This window comes from Triturus cristatus, chromosome 4_1, assembly GCF_964204655.1.
Source record: "Triturus cristatus chromosome 4_1, aTriCri1.1, whole genome shotgun sequence".
NCBI lineage: Eukaryota > Metazoa > Chordata > Amphibia > Caudata > Salamandridae > Triturus > Triturus cristatus.
In genome coordinates, this window is record NC_140585.1 from 1,110,078,915 (window position 1) to 1,110,090,920 (window position 12,006).

Below are 12,006 nucleotides of genomic sequence, written 5' to 3' on the forward strand. Positions count from 1 at the left end.
AATATGCAGTATTATCAAAAATGGCACTTAAATGTTGTGCCGTTCAAATTTACACAACTTCGGAGAAATATCTCCACATTACCTGCCTATATGTGTTGCAACGCATATATTCTCACAATAAGCAATACAAGATATGACTGGTCATCACAAATCAAACTCAAATAGCCAAACCCGGCTTCAAAAACTCGGAGCAAGTACCGTACAGCGGTTCTTACCAATCAAGAGTGTCCAGATTCCAACTGCCAAGCTCCAAAATTCGCCCAAACGGCTGTCACGGCAGGACCGACAGAAGAGGTCTCAGTCGAGGACCGGCGCTACCCAGATGGTCAGCTCGGAAGGGGAGGAAGAAAACCTTGGGATGCCAGTGCCTCTGGCAGTGATCACATCCCCGGCCAAATTCCTCACCTTCGTCACGACCAGTCCTTCGAGCATCCGAGTCGTCGATGAGCCCCACGTGACGGGCGCCAATTGATGAGTATAGGCCCCAGCTAGGCCAGCAGGACACAAGGGTTCGCTCTCTTGCAAATGGAATCTACAAGGAAGTTGGCACGGAAACTGCAAAGTACAAAGACAAAGTTTATTAACCCTTAAGGGTGGTCCTACAACCCATACAACACTCTTCAGTATTGCATAGGGTAGCACAAAGAACTTGCGTACACGGTCCCCTTTTATACACAACAGAGGGGCTCATAAGTGGGTGGATACAACATGAGGCAAAGAGTATTACCTTTTATGGTCATTTTCGATACAGAATCAATATGTGGGCGGAGTAACTAATTTCCTGAGCCCGCGAAAACATGGTCAAGCAAGGACTAACTGATAACAGATGTGGTCAAGTCTGGGCATGCGCCAGACGGACAAAGGAGCTATTTATAGACTGTTACTAGGCAGATTACAAGAGCAACTAACACGAAGATAGGACTCTCCTCGTGCTACGCACGTGGAGGCATGACAATACAAAATGGAGTCCTAGCTTTAGTCAACATAAAGGAAGAAACTCGGTCATAAAAGGGGAATTCATGTCTTCAGTGAATGCTTACTCACATCGTTATTTCAATTTTCAACAGCAGTTGTTATCTTAAATAGAGTATGACCCTGACTTACCATTCACATCAGTCACTTGTTCCTCCTCCCCATCCTGACAATGTTCCTACGTCTCCCCCATCTCCTTTGTCAGGCTCTTATAAACAAGGTACACATTTAGCATTGTCACTAGCAATCACATCATTTGCACAAGTTAAGCAATTCTTAACAAATTTGAATGTACTGCTTCCCAAAAAATCACTACACTATAAAAATCGTATAATCCTAAAGTAAGTGCTATACAAATTTTACTTATCGGGAAAGGGTAGGAAGAGTCAGGAAAATGATAATTGAAGGAAAAGGAAGGAAAAAGAGAGGAGAAATGTACGAGGGGTATGGGAGAGGTTGATGATGCAAAGAAGGCGGGGAAAGGAAAACAAAGAAGGCAGGACCAGGCTGAGGAAACAGAAGGAAGTATAAACAGCAAAGGTGGTGTGCAGGGTATGTAAACACAAAATAAAGTAGATAAAGGGAAAGTTACGAAAAAGTTTGAAAAAATGCACTAAAAGGAAAACACAGTTTGACAGAAGGCCACACTCCATATTATTATAGGTGAGATAGCTAAATAAAATCTAAGAAGAGTAAATATATAATCTCCAGAAAAAAGCAACGATTTCTGGGAGGAGGTCAGACTGCAGATAGTGCACAACACACCGCAGGCTCACAGTGCCCATAGTAACAAATTCCAAAAGGCTTTATTAGGTTTCCAATTCCACAAATAAATCTTGGTACTCCATTGTTGGACGTGCAAAACTATAATTTTTAATTAAAGGGTTTCACATATAACAGAAGATGATTCATTTCGTTGGAACGCCATGATAGTCCCCATGTTTTATAAACCAACATTTTAACCTTCATTCTCTACTGCCTTCTTGCAGGCTGACCCTCTCTACAAATAAGTGCCATACATCTTTACCGTTGGTGCTAGACCTTCTAATTGGGAAATGTGTACATTGTCAATATTTGTTACAAATTCATGCATATAAATAGCCACTAATGCAGCAATACATTAGCATCATCCATTTTCAATCATACTTAGATTTAAATTATATTGCTATCAATTTGTAGTTCAAAATCAAAGTGATAGAAAACTTCAAGAATCCTTCACAAAATGCACCGACAATTAATAGCTATTAAATACTTGGTGACACATCTGACAATTTATAATGATAAACTTAAATTCATTCGATGCATTATCCAGAACTTGAAATGTTGCTACTATAGGTATATTTTTAATTACAGTGGAATCCAATCATTCATTTCAATCCATAGTCAAGCCCAAGTGGGCAAAATCATCTTTAGAGGAAAACATAATCACAATAGTCTCTTGTAAATAACCCTCTAGTAGGCTTCATGTAGATACATCAAGTTCTCTTGAATTTCATTTCTCATGACACAATCAATCCATATTCCCCAAACAGGGATCACATTCTACGAAAAATCCAAACAAGACAGAAATGAGGGACAAAAACAAAAAACTAAGTATTAAATAGGTAACCCAGAGGAAGATTCTACATTTATTAAAATCTTAAAAACTCAGAAACCAGAAATCAAAACAAAGAAAAAGCATCCTTGTCATTGGGAAACCTAAATACATTTCTATGTCCCTGGAAAACACATCCTTCATACTTATTAGCCCTATCAGTTTTAAAGTATTAAGATCAACAATATAGTAAGATTCTAAAATCCTAAGCATTTTTTCTCTAGTCTCACCTCTCTTATCATATTTCATCATCTCTATGGCAAAATATTGTATTTTCTCTATATTAATGGAGTCCTATTCCATAAAACGTTAGGGTACTGAATAATGTCTCTACTGTCTGTGGCTCTGAGATGTTGAAATATTTTTTGTGGACTAATAATTTGGTACTTATAGACATTATTTTGCAGGTGCATTCTAGAGCATAAACTACTTATGATGATTTGCAGTTCAGAAATGTATTCATTTTTCATTTTTACTTTCTCGTCTTTCATAGGATTACAGAATTGCTAGAAAATTTGCACACTTCACACTTAGTGTAGGTTTTAAAGCCTTTAAAGGGTTACAAAAATGCATTTGTGTCTCTTGAAGCAGCACATTTATTTCTAACTAAAATGCCTCTCCTGGCTTTTACTTTTCGGAATGTAGGAATGTCATGAATAGTTTCTTAGGAACCATTTTTCCTAAAATGCCATCTTTACTAAAATGGCAATTCAATCAATCAATCAATCAATCAAAAGATACTTTATTTGGCCACTAAAAGCCATAAAGGAAACATTTAAGAAAATAACATTTGATCAGTGATACAATAATTATAAACAGAGTCCCACATATATGGTTAAAAATCCGAGTCATGCAGATAATTAAGCTAAAACCAACTGTACAGACATAAAGATAAACAACCATTATTAGAACCAATACTAAATGATGTGAGTAAACATAAACGCAACAGATAAAGTGCAAGAGTGCTAAAGCATTGACTCAGCAGGTATACTAGAGGTGTAACTTAACAGGCACGGGGTAACACATGATGTTTCCTGAGCACAGTTAACAGAGACACCCTGGCTACTGCAAAACAGCCTCTTCCTATGTCTTAAGGCCCCCGTTAAATAGCTTGCAACCCCAAAACAAACCATGGGGGAAGATAGCATTTGGAGATGTAGTAATGCTGGCCTTACTTGGGCAAAATGACAATTTCTGAACAGCCCCTGCACTCTCGAGTGTTGGTGTTCGAGGACCTCCTCCACCCGCAGGTTTCACCTGCGCCTCATCCCTGGTGGTCCAGTGGACCTCTGTCTCCATTCTCTCGCTCCGCTTTTTCTCTCCTTTTTCACTCCTTTTTTCCCCTCACTTCTATCTCCCCCATTCACTCTCCTTCTGGGTCTTTCCTCTGTTTTCTGTCGTCTTCCCCTCATTTCAAGCTCCCCCCTTCACTCTCCTTCTGTGTCTTTCCTCCGTTTTTCACTCGTGTTTTTACCCTAATCTCAATCTCCCCCTTTCACTCTCCTCCTGTGTCCTCTGTGTCTTTCCTCCACTCTTTCTTGCACTTTTGCTGCCTTATTTGCACTTTTCTCTCTCTTTTTGCCTTTTTCCTTTTGCCTTTTTCAGCCCGTTTTTCCCCGCCGCTGCTGCCCCCACGGCCCTTCCCCCCCAGCATGACCAGTGCGACCGGCCCAATCCAGCTCTTCTCCCCACTCCCACCTCACAGCTGTCCAGCCCTCCCCGACCCCTAATTAATGGCGGCCACTGCAGCGGCCGCGCCGCCGGCGTGCACAAGGCAAGCCCGTCTGTGCCCGTCCACGACCCGACTGCGACCAGTGCCAGAAAACCTGGATCTCTGCACCGTCAACGCGACGACCCAGCGGCACTCCACACTCTCAACCCAGGCCGCAACAACAACTGCATGCTAGCATCACCAGCCGACACCCACGGACTCTTCAGCTGTCACCACTGCCGGCACATCTGCAGCACCGCCAAGACCACGGACCCAGCGCAAACCGCCCGCAAGAACACAACCGAACTGAAGACCCTGCAATGCATCCTCCTCAATGTCCGATCCCTCCACAAACTTGCCACCGAAATCTGGGACTGCCTCGACAGCACCACCCGGGAACGTAGCATTCTTTACCAAAACCTGGACCAACACCACCTTGGGACTGGACATCGTCATCACCATTCCCCAAGGATACAAGATCTCCTGGAAGGACCGCCCCACCCGCCCGGGAGGAGGAATCGCCATCATCCACAAATCCACCCTCCGCCTGAGCACACTCCCTGACGAGCCCACAGACCTGATGGAACACCTTCACTTCAAGATACTGGCCAGCCCTACCTCCTCCCTCTGAGGAAACCCCATCTACCTATGCCCTGGACCCCGCAGACTTTTCGTCAACTCCATCACGGAAATCATCTCCCTGCATGCCATCGGGTCCACCAACTACACCCTACTGGGAGGCCTCAACTTCAACCTAGACAACCAACTGGACCCCAGCACCACATCCCTCCTGAACAACCTCCACAACATTGGACTCCGCCAGATCATGACTGAACCCACTCACTCAGCAGGACACACCCTCGACCCCCTCTTCACAACAGGAAACTTCATCACCTTCAGCCACACCACCGAACTCCCATGGACTGACCATCGATGTGTCTACTCCACCTTCAGAACACCCACCATCCACAGACACCAGCACCTGCACCCACGAAGAAACTGGCACAGAATCACTGACGACCAGCTAACCTCATCACTCAGCAACTCTACCCCAACCATCGTAGAAAACGACGACCCCCACAACGCAGCCCGAACCCTGCACAGATGGATCTCCGACAGCGCCAACACCATAGCCCCCTCAAGAAAAACAACAACACCCACACCAAGAAAGCTAGATGGTTTACCACCGAACTTCGAGAGTCCAGACGAACTTGCCGCCGTCTGGAAAAGGCCTGGAGGAACACCAAATCCACAGAAGCCCACAGCAACTTCAGAGCTGCCACCAACACCCACCACCAATTCATCAGAAAAACGAGGTAAAAAGCAATTGAAGACAGAATCTCCACTCATGCACACAACAGCAAAGAACTCTTCAACATCATCAAGGAGTTCACCCAACCCTCCAGCGAGGCCTCCGACATCACTCCCTCACAAGATCTCAGCGACAAACTCAGTACCTTTTTCCACCACAAAATCAAGAGCATCTACGACAACTTCGACGAAGACAACCAACACACTGAACCCTCACCAACCACCCCCGACACCCTGAAGGCAGTGATCAACAACTGGACAGCCCTCACCACCGTAGACACACTAAAGACGATGAAGTCAATCCACTCCGGGGCCCCCGCGGACCCCTGCCCCCACCACATTTCCAACAGAGCCGCCGACGCCATCGCACCCATGCTCTGCCAAACCATCAACCACTCCCTGGCAACCCCCTCATTCCTCGACGACTGGAAACATGCTGAGATCAACCCCCTCTTGAAGAAACCCTCGACAGACCCCACCGACCTCAAAAACGACAGACCCATCTCCCTGCTCCCGTTTCCAGCTAAAGTCATCGAGAAAGCCATCAACTGCCAACTCGCCACATTCATCGAAGAACAAAACATCCTCGACTCCTCCCAATCCGGCTTCCGAAAAAACCACAGTACGGAAACCACCCTCCTCGCAGCAAAACAGACGACATCCGCACCTTAATGGACAAAGGAGAAACAGCAGCCCTCATCCTCCTCGACCTCTCAGCGGCGTTCGACACAGTCTCTCACTGCACCCTAATACGCAGACTCCACAACGCAGGGATCCAAGACACGGCCCTCGACTGGATCCGCTCCTTCCTCTCTGGCAGAACGCAGTGGGTCAGACTCCCCCCCTTTCCTCTCGGACCCTACACTTATCACCTGCAGAGTCCCCCAGGGGTCCTCCCTCAGCCCTACGCTCTTCAACGTCTACATGGCTCCACTCGCCCCCATCGTCAGAACCTACAGACTCAACATTGTGTCATACGCAGACGACACCCAACTCATCCTCTCCCTAGCCAACAAACCCAACACCGCCAGACACAAATTTCGGGAAGGCTTGGAAGCCGTCGCCAAATGGATGAAAAACCGCTGCCTACAACTAAACACCAACAAAATGGAAGTACTCATCATGGGCCCAAACACCAATGCCTGGAACGACACCTGGTGGCCCCCCGCCCTCAGAAGCCCACCCACCCCCACGGACCACGCACGCAACCTGGGAATTAGCCTAGACTCAGAACTCAAAATTGACCACTGAAAGACCGTCACTCACGTCCTGTTCACCAGCAGGCTCGACTACGGCAACGCACTCTATGCCGGAATAAACAAAAACCTCACCCGCAAGCTACAGAACATCCAAAACGCCGCCACAAGACTGGTCCTCAACCTGCCAAGACACTGCCACATCTCCCAGCACCTACTAACACTCCACTGGCTCCCCATCGAAGCTAGAGTCACCTTCAAGATGCTAACCCACGCTCACAAGGCCCTCCACGACCCTGGACCAGCATACTTGAACAGCCAACTCAAATTCCATGCAACCCAAAGGACCCTACGATCAGCCCAGCTCTCCTAAGCCGTGGTACCCCGCACCAAAAAGACCAGATCGGGAGGCCGCTCCTTCTCCTTCAGTGCGACCAGAGCCTGGAACGACCTTTCACTCCACCTCAGACAGACAACATCGCTCCCCATCTTCGCAAGAAACCTCAAAACCTGGCTCTTCGACAGACCCCCTCCTTGATGGACTGGAACCTGCGACCCCCCCCAACCCACCGAGTGCCTTGAGACCCTTACGGGTGAGTAGTCGCGCTTAAAAAACACCTGATTGATTGATTGATTGATTGATTGATTGATTGATAAACTTTTTACGCAGGGGGTCATAAAAATTACACACCAAAAATGAAGTGTAAAGTATCCTGCTCCAAAAAATTGTCTCATGGGCAGGGCTTTAGAGTGCTAGGTTGCGTATAACCTTTAGGAAAGGCTAGTAGCCAGGGAACCAGGTTGAAGCGCAATCTGGGTAACACAAAGCGGTGGTATGTGTTAGGAACAAGAAACAGGTACAGCTGTGAACGTGGGCTCAGATTCAGTGTTTCAAACCTTCTCACAGTGGGCTTAGCTAGCTCCTTCCCTTCCCTAATACCCTGCTGTTTGGCCAGAAACTACTGTTTAATGTTTCCGAAGGCTACCAAGCCTAAAGGCCTGGGAGTTAGATTCAAATCGGGGGAGCCTAGCCATTTCATTTGTTCCATGATATTCTTTAGCCAGAGAATGCGTAAGGCCCCCTTGTGTGCAGAGAAGTCCGCAATAATAAGTTGATTTAAAGTGGGGGTGGGACAGTCCCAGATTATCAGCCAGCGCAGCAATGGGGCAACAGCAATCAGATCTGAAATTACCCCACGCCCATCTCCTCATGTAGGATGAATGCCAGAGTGGATGACGGAACTGCGGGAAACTTGCGCATAAATTTGTTTTCTGCCCCCTGGATGTCCCTCATGTCTTTCTAACCCCAGACGTCACACCCATACGTGGCCATGGGGGTACATATTTCTCTATAGATCTTAAGCAGGGAGGGAATTGGCTTTGACCCCAACCTTTTTGCAAAGTCCAAAGAAGCCCCAGCCGCTCTAGCCAAGACATTCTTTTTAAGTGTTCTTTGTGCAGACCAGGTTCCTCGATCATCAAATAGCACTCCCAAGTATGGGAAGGTTGGTACTTTTGTTAATTCTGCCCCTTACAGAAGAACTTAACCCTAGCGGCCTACCTGGTGCCTAATGACATGGTATGTGATTTCAAAAAGTTAGTGGCTAAATCAAGTGACTCCATAAAAGCTATTAAAATCATTTAAATGTTTTGTTAGGCCCACAGCAGTTCTGGCAAACAGGACTGCGTCATCTACGTACAGGAGGGCAGGGATCATCTTGGATCCGGCTCTTGGGATGGCTTTTACTTTTCAGAATGTTTGAAAGTCATGAATAGTTTCTTAGGAACCATTTTTCCTAAAATGCCATCTTTCCTAAAATGGCAATTATTGTGAACAAAGCTGGTGTTCCAGCTGAAATGTATCACCTTCAATAATGTGTGAAAGACTGTAATTAAAAAGAACAAGTTTGTGTATCCAACAATGGTATAAATAACTATACATACAGGCACCACAATAATGCATTCCTGCATGGCCGGGTGCCAGAGGATTACTTCCCTCTCCTCAACCTCCTCATACTTAGTGTGACTGAATGTATTAAGCAAAAAGAAGACACCGATTATTAGTGCAGGCTACAATATTATTAAAACAAATGCAATAATACTTTACAGGCACACTAATGTACTGCCTGAGTAACCAACCCAAAATTCTCTGTTTTACCCTCTTCGTAAACAGTTACATGTCATATAAAGTAGTTATTATATTTACAAATAATACTGCTCTTCCATTAGCTTCACACATTTCATGCTGTTGTTACACTAAAACAATCCACAATTAAGTGAACAATATTATCTATGAACCCCAAACAATTGCATATCATTAACATTATGTAAACATTAAATGTACTTTTCTGCAGTTGTCCTGTAGTTCCCACTAATCCATAGGATCTGTGCATTTGTCCAGAACATTGGGTAAGGGGCCTAGACTGATTCCATTCCACCGCCGTCGGATATGTTGGCCTAGAGACCAGCTAGCTCACAGTGCCACCATAGGCCCCCCTAACCGAAACAGGGAGCAAATAGTTTCTAGCAACCACTAAACATAACACCCCTGACCCCTCAGAGATCTTGGTAACAGATCTAGAAAACTCAGTCACTCATGCACTCTTGCTCTCAGAGAAGTATACAGAGAATACACAATGGGACATTTTCAATATATTTATTGAACCAATGTTTTTCTTGTATAGAATACGTGTGCTGGGATAATCAGTAGACAGAAGCGGATAAAAGTGATTCTGAGCCTGAAAAAAGTAAATAGCAGACATAGTTCCACCATGGTACTAAGAAAGTGTATATATACAGGCACATAGTACAAGGTAGTAATTGAGCGTACTTCTACTATGCAAACCCTATTCTGAGCCAAGAATCCCCACACAGGATGATCCAACCCTATTATCTGTCGGGTAAGGACATAGGCCCCCTTCTTGATCACAAACTGAACACCCTCAAGGAGATGTTAAGCAGCTGCTTGGTGAAGCCTTAGGATGCAGGGACCCCTCGACATCAGCTGAAGTGTCTCTTCTTTATTTATAGTAAAAAACACCTGTGCGATGCATATGCAGATTAGCATTGTTATGGATATGTATATAGCCCTGTCGCCCATAGATGGAGATAGAACGACATTTGTACATCATGCGTAAGGGCCTTGTACTCAGTGTTCGAGGCATCATGTTAATGTTGCGTGAAGCCAGATGTGTAAGCAAAGCAGATTCAGAGAAACAAATCCAACATAGTCACTCACACGAATGTGTAGAAAAGGTCACAGCAATAATGCTATTGTGCAGAAAGAAGACAATGTAAGAAAATGTGCGGAGTTGCTGCATGGGCCTAACTCGGGCACAAAATACAGTTTGTTTTTGTGACTAAGTTTATTGCATTTTTTCAGAGATGTACATATTGCATTCATGAGATGCCTAGTTTCATAGTTGGGTACAGGCAGTAATCCTTTCAGAGGTGAAGAGTACAGCTAAAATGGGTAATGCATTACCAGTTCACCATTGAACATGCAACTCAGCAGACATGCACCTTAAACTAGACATCGCTGTGAGAAAGTTCCCTCTTTCTTGCATGGTATACCTCCACTTTTTGCTGAATTGCTGATGTTCTTTAACAGTGTACCCTGGGCTCCTGCTAATCAGGTACCCAGGGCCTATGTTCCTTCCCTAAAACTGCATTGAAGCCTAAACCCCATTGGCATCTCTGGCCTCATGTCAGCCCCTGGTAAATGGTACCACAGGTACCCAGGGCACTGTGACCAGAGAAGGCCTCTAAGTACTGCAGCACTTATTGTGCCACCCTTAGAAGTCCTGTACCCTGACACTCACACACTGCCTTTGCAGGCTGCATGTCTTGGTGCAGAACAAAACAAAGAGTCGACATGGCACACAACCCTGTGTGCCTTGCCCACAAAAGACTGCCCTGGCATACATCAGTCACCCCTCTACCTGGGTGCCCTATGCCAGTGCTGAGGGTACAGGTGCATGAGCCCTGTGCCCCTACAGTTCCCAAGTCCATTCCTGGGCACTGTAAGTGCAGTGTTGCCATTAAGAGTATATGGTGCTGGGAGTTTGTCATTATGAACTCCACAGCACCATGATGGCTACATTGAAGACTGGGAAGTTTGGTATCAAACTTCTCAGCACATTAAACCCACACTGATGCCAGTGTGGGATTTAATGTAAAATGCACGTTAGAGAGCATCTTAGAGATGCCCCCTGAAATTCGACCAACTTCTAGTGACCTGACTGAGTGGCTGCTTAGGCTGCTACCACCAGACATGTTTCTGGACCCCTGGGTTGAGAGCCTGTCCCACGATGGGCAGGGTTCACGAAGGAGAAGCTTCAAAAGCATTCCCCCTTTGTGAGCCTCTCGAGACCATTTGCTGCTTTCAGCAACTGGTCCCCACTGGTTCTTTTGGGCGGGAGAACCGGCGGGAAAAACAAGTAAGGAAGGGAGGTGTGCCCACCGTTGCCAACTCCACCCCTCGGGTGGGGGAGGTGAGGTGAAGCACAACCTCGAATCCCCTCTATCTTGAGGACGGGGGGACCTAGCCAACCAGGGACAGGCTCCGCCCCCCCACAAGAGAGTGGCAGAATAGGGGGTGTGCCCACCCCAGGGAGGGGACCCATTGGTCCCTGCCCTTTACCTACCTGTAACGCTCGTAAAGCTTGCATTTAGGAGGCCCCCTGAACCTTGCTTCCTGAGATTAAGAAACCACAAGAAAAGAAGATATGAAGAAGGACCGAAGAGCCGTGCAGAGCTAACAAGAGGACGACGCCCACTGACTTGGACCCAGCCCTACAGGCCTGTCTCCCCTCGAACCTGCTCCTGAGAAACCCCGACGTGTCCTGCAGCCAGCAACCTCAAGAACCCCAGAGGACCTGCCTGCCTTCACTTCAAGGACTGAATCTCCCGTGAACAATGGACTTGTTCAAACTGCAGCTTCTAGCTCGAGCCGGATACCGCCAATCCAGCACACTCTACACCCACCGTCCCTGGCCCAAGCTCGAGTGAAACAACACCCCGAGGAGGTCACCCCGGCGACCCTGACCCGAGATCCGGCGACTCCTGACCTGCCTCAAGCCTCCAGACGACCCCTGCAGCCTCAATCCAGAGGACCCCCCCTACCGCGAACAGAGCGGGTAAGAAAATCCGACCCTAAAAGGCACCCCTGCAACTGACGCCCCACGGTCTTGTGTGCCCCAACCAACTGTGCCTAACCAAGC

The 12,006-nt window shown here is 46.6% G+C and overlaps 1 long non-coding RNA gene across 1 annotated transcript in view; it reads right to left on the bottom strand.

The window, feature by feature from the left end:
• Window positions 1-469: 469 nt before the first annotated feature.
• The window catches only part of LOC146856093 (uncharacterized), a 163,741-nt gene continuing 152,204 nt past the window's right edge, over window positions 470-12,006 (bottom strand). The window contains exon 4 of the long non-coding RNA XR_014980902.1: window positions 470-555. This is a non-coding gene — a long non-coding RNA (uncharacterized LOC146856093). The remainder of the gene's footprint in view (window positions 556-12,006) is intronic.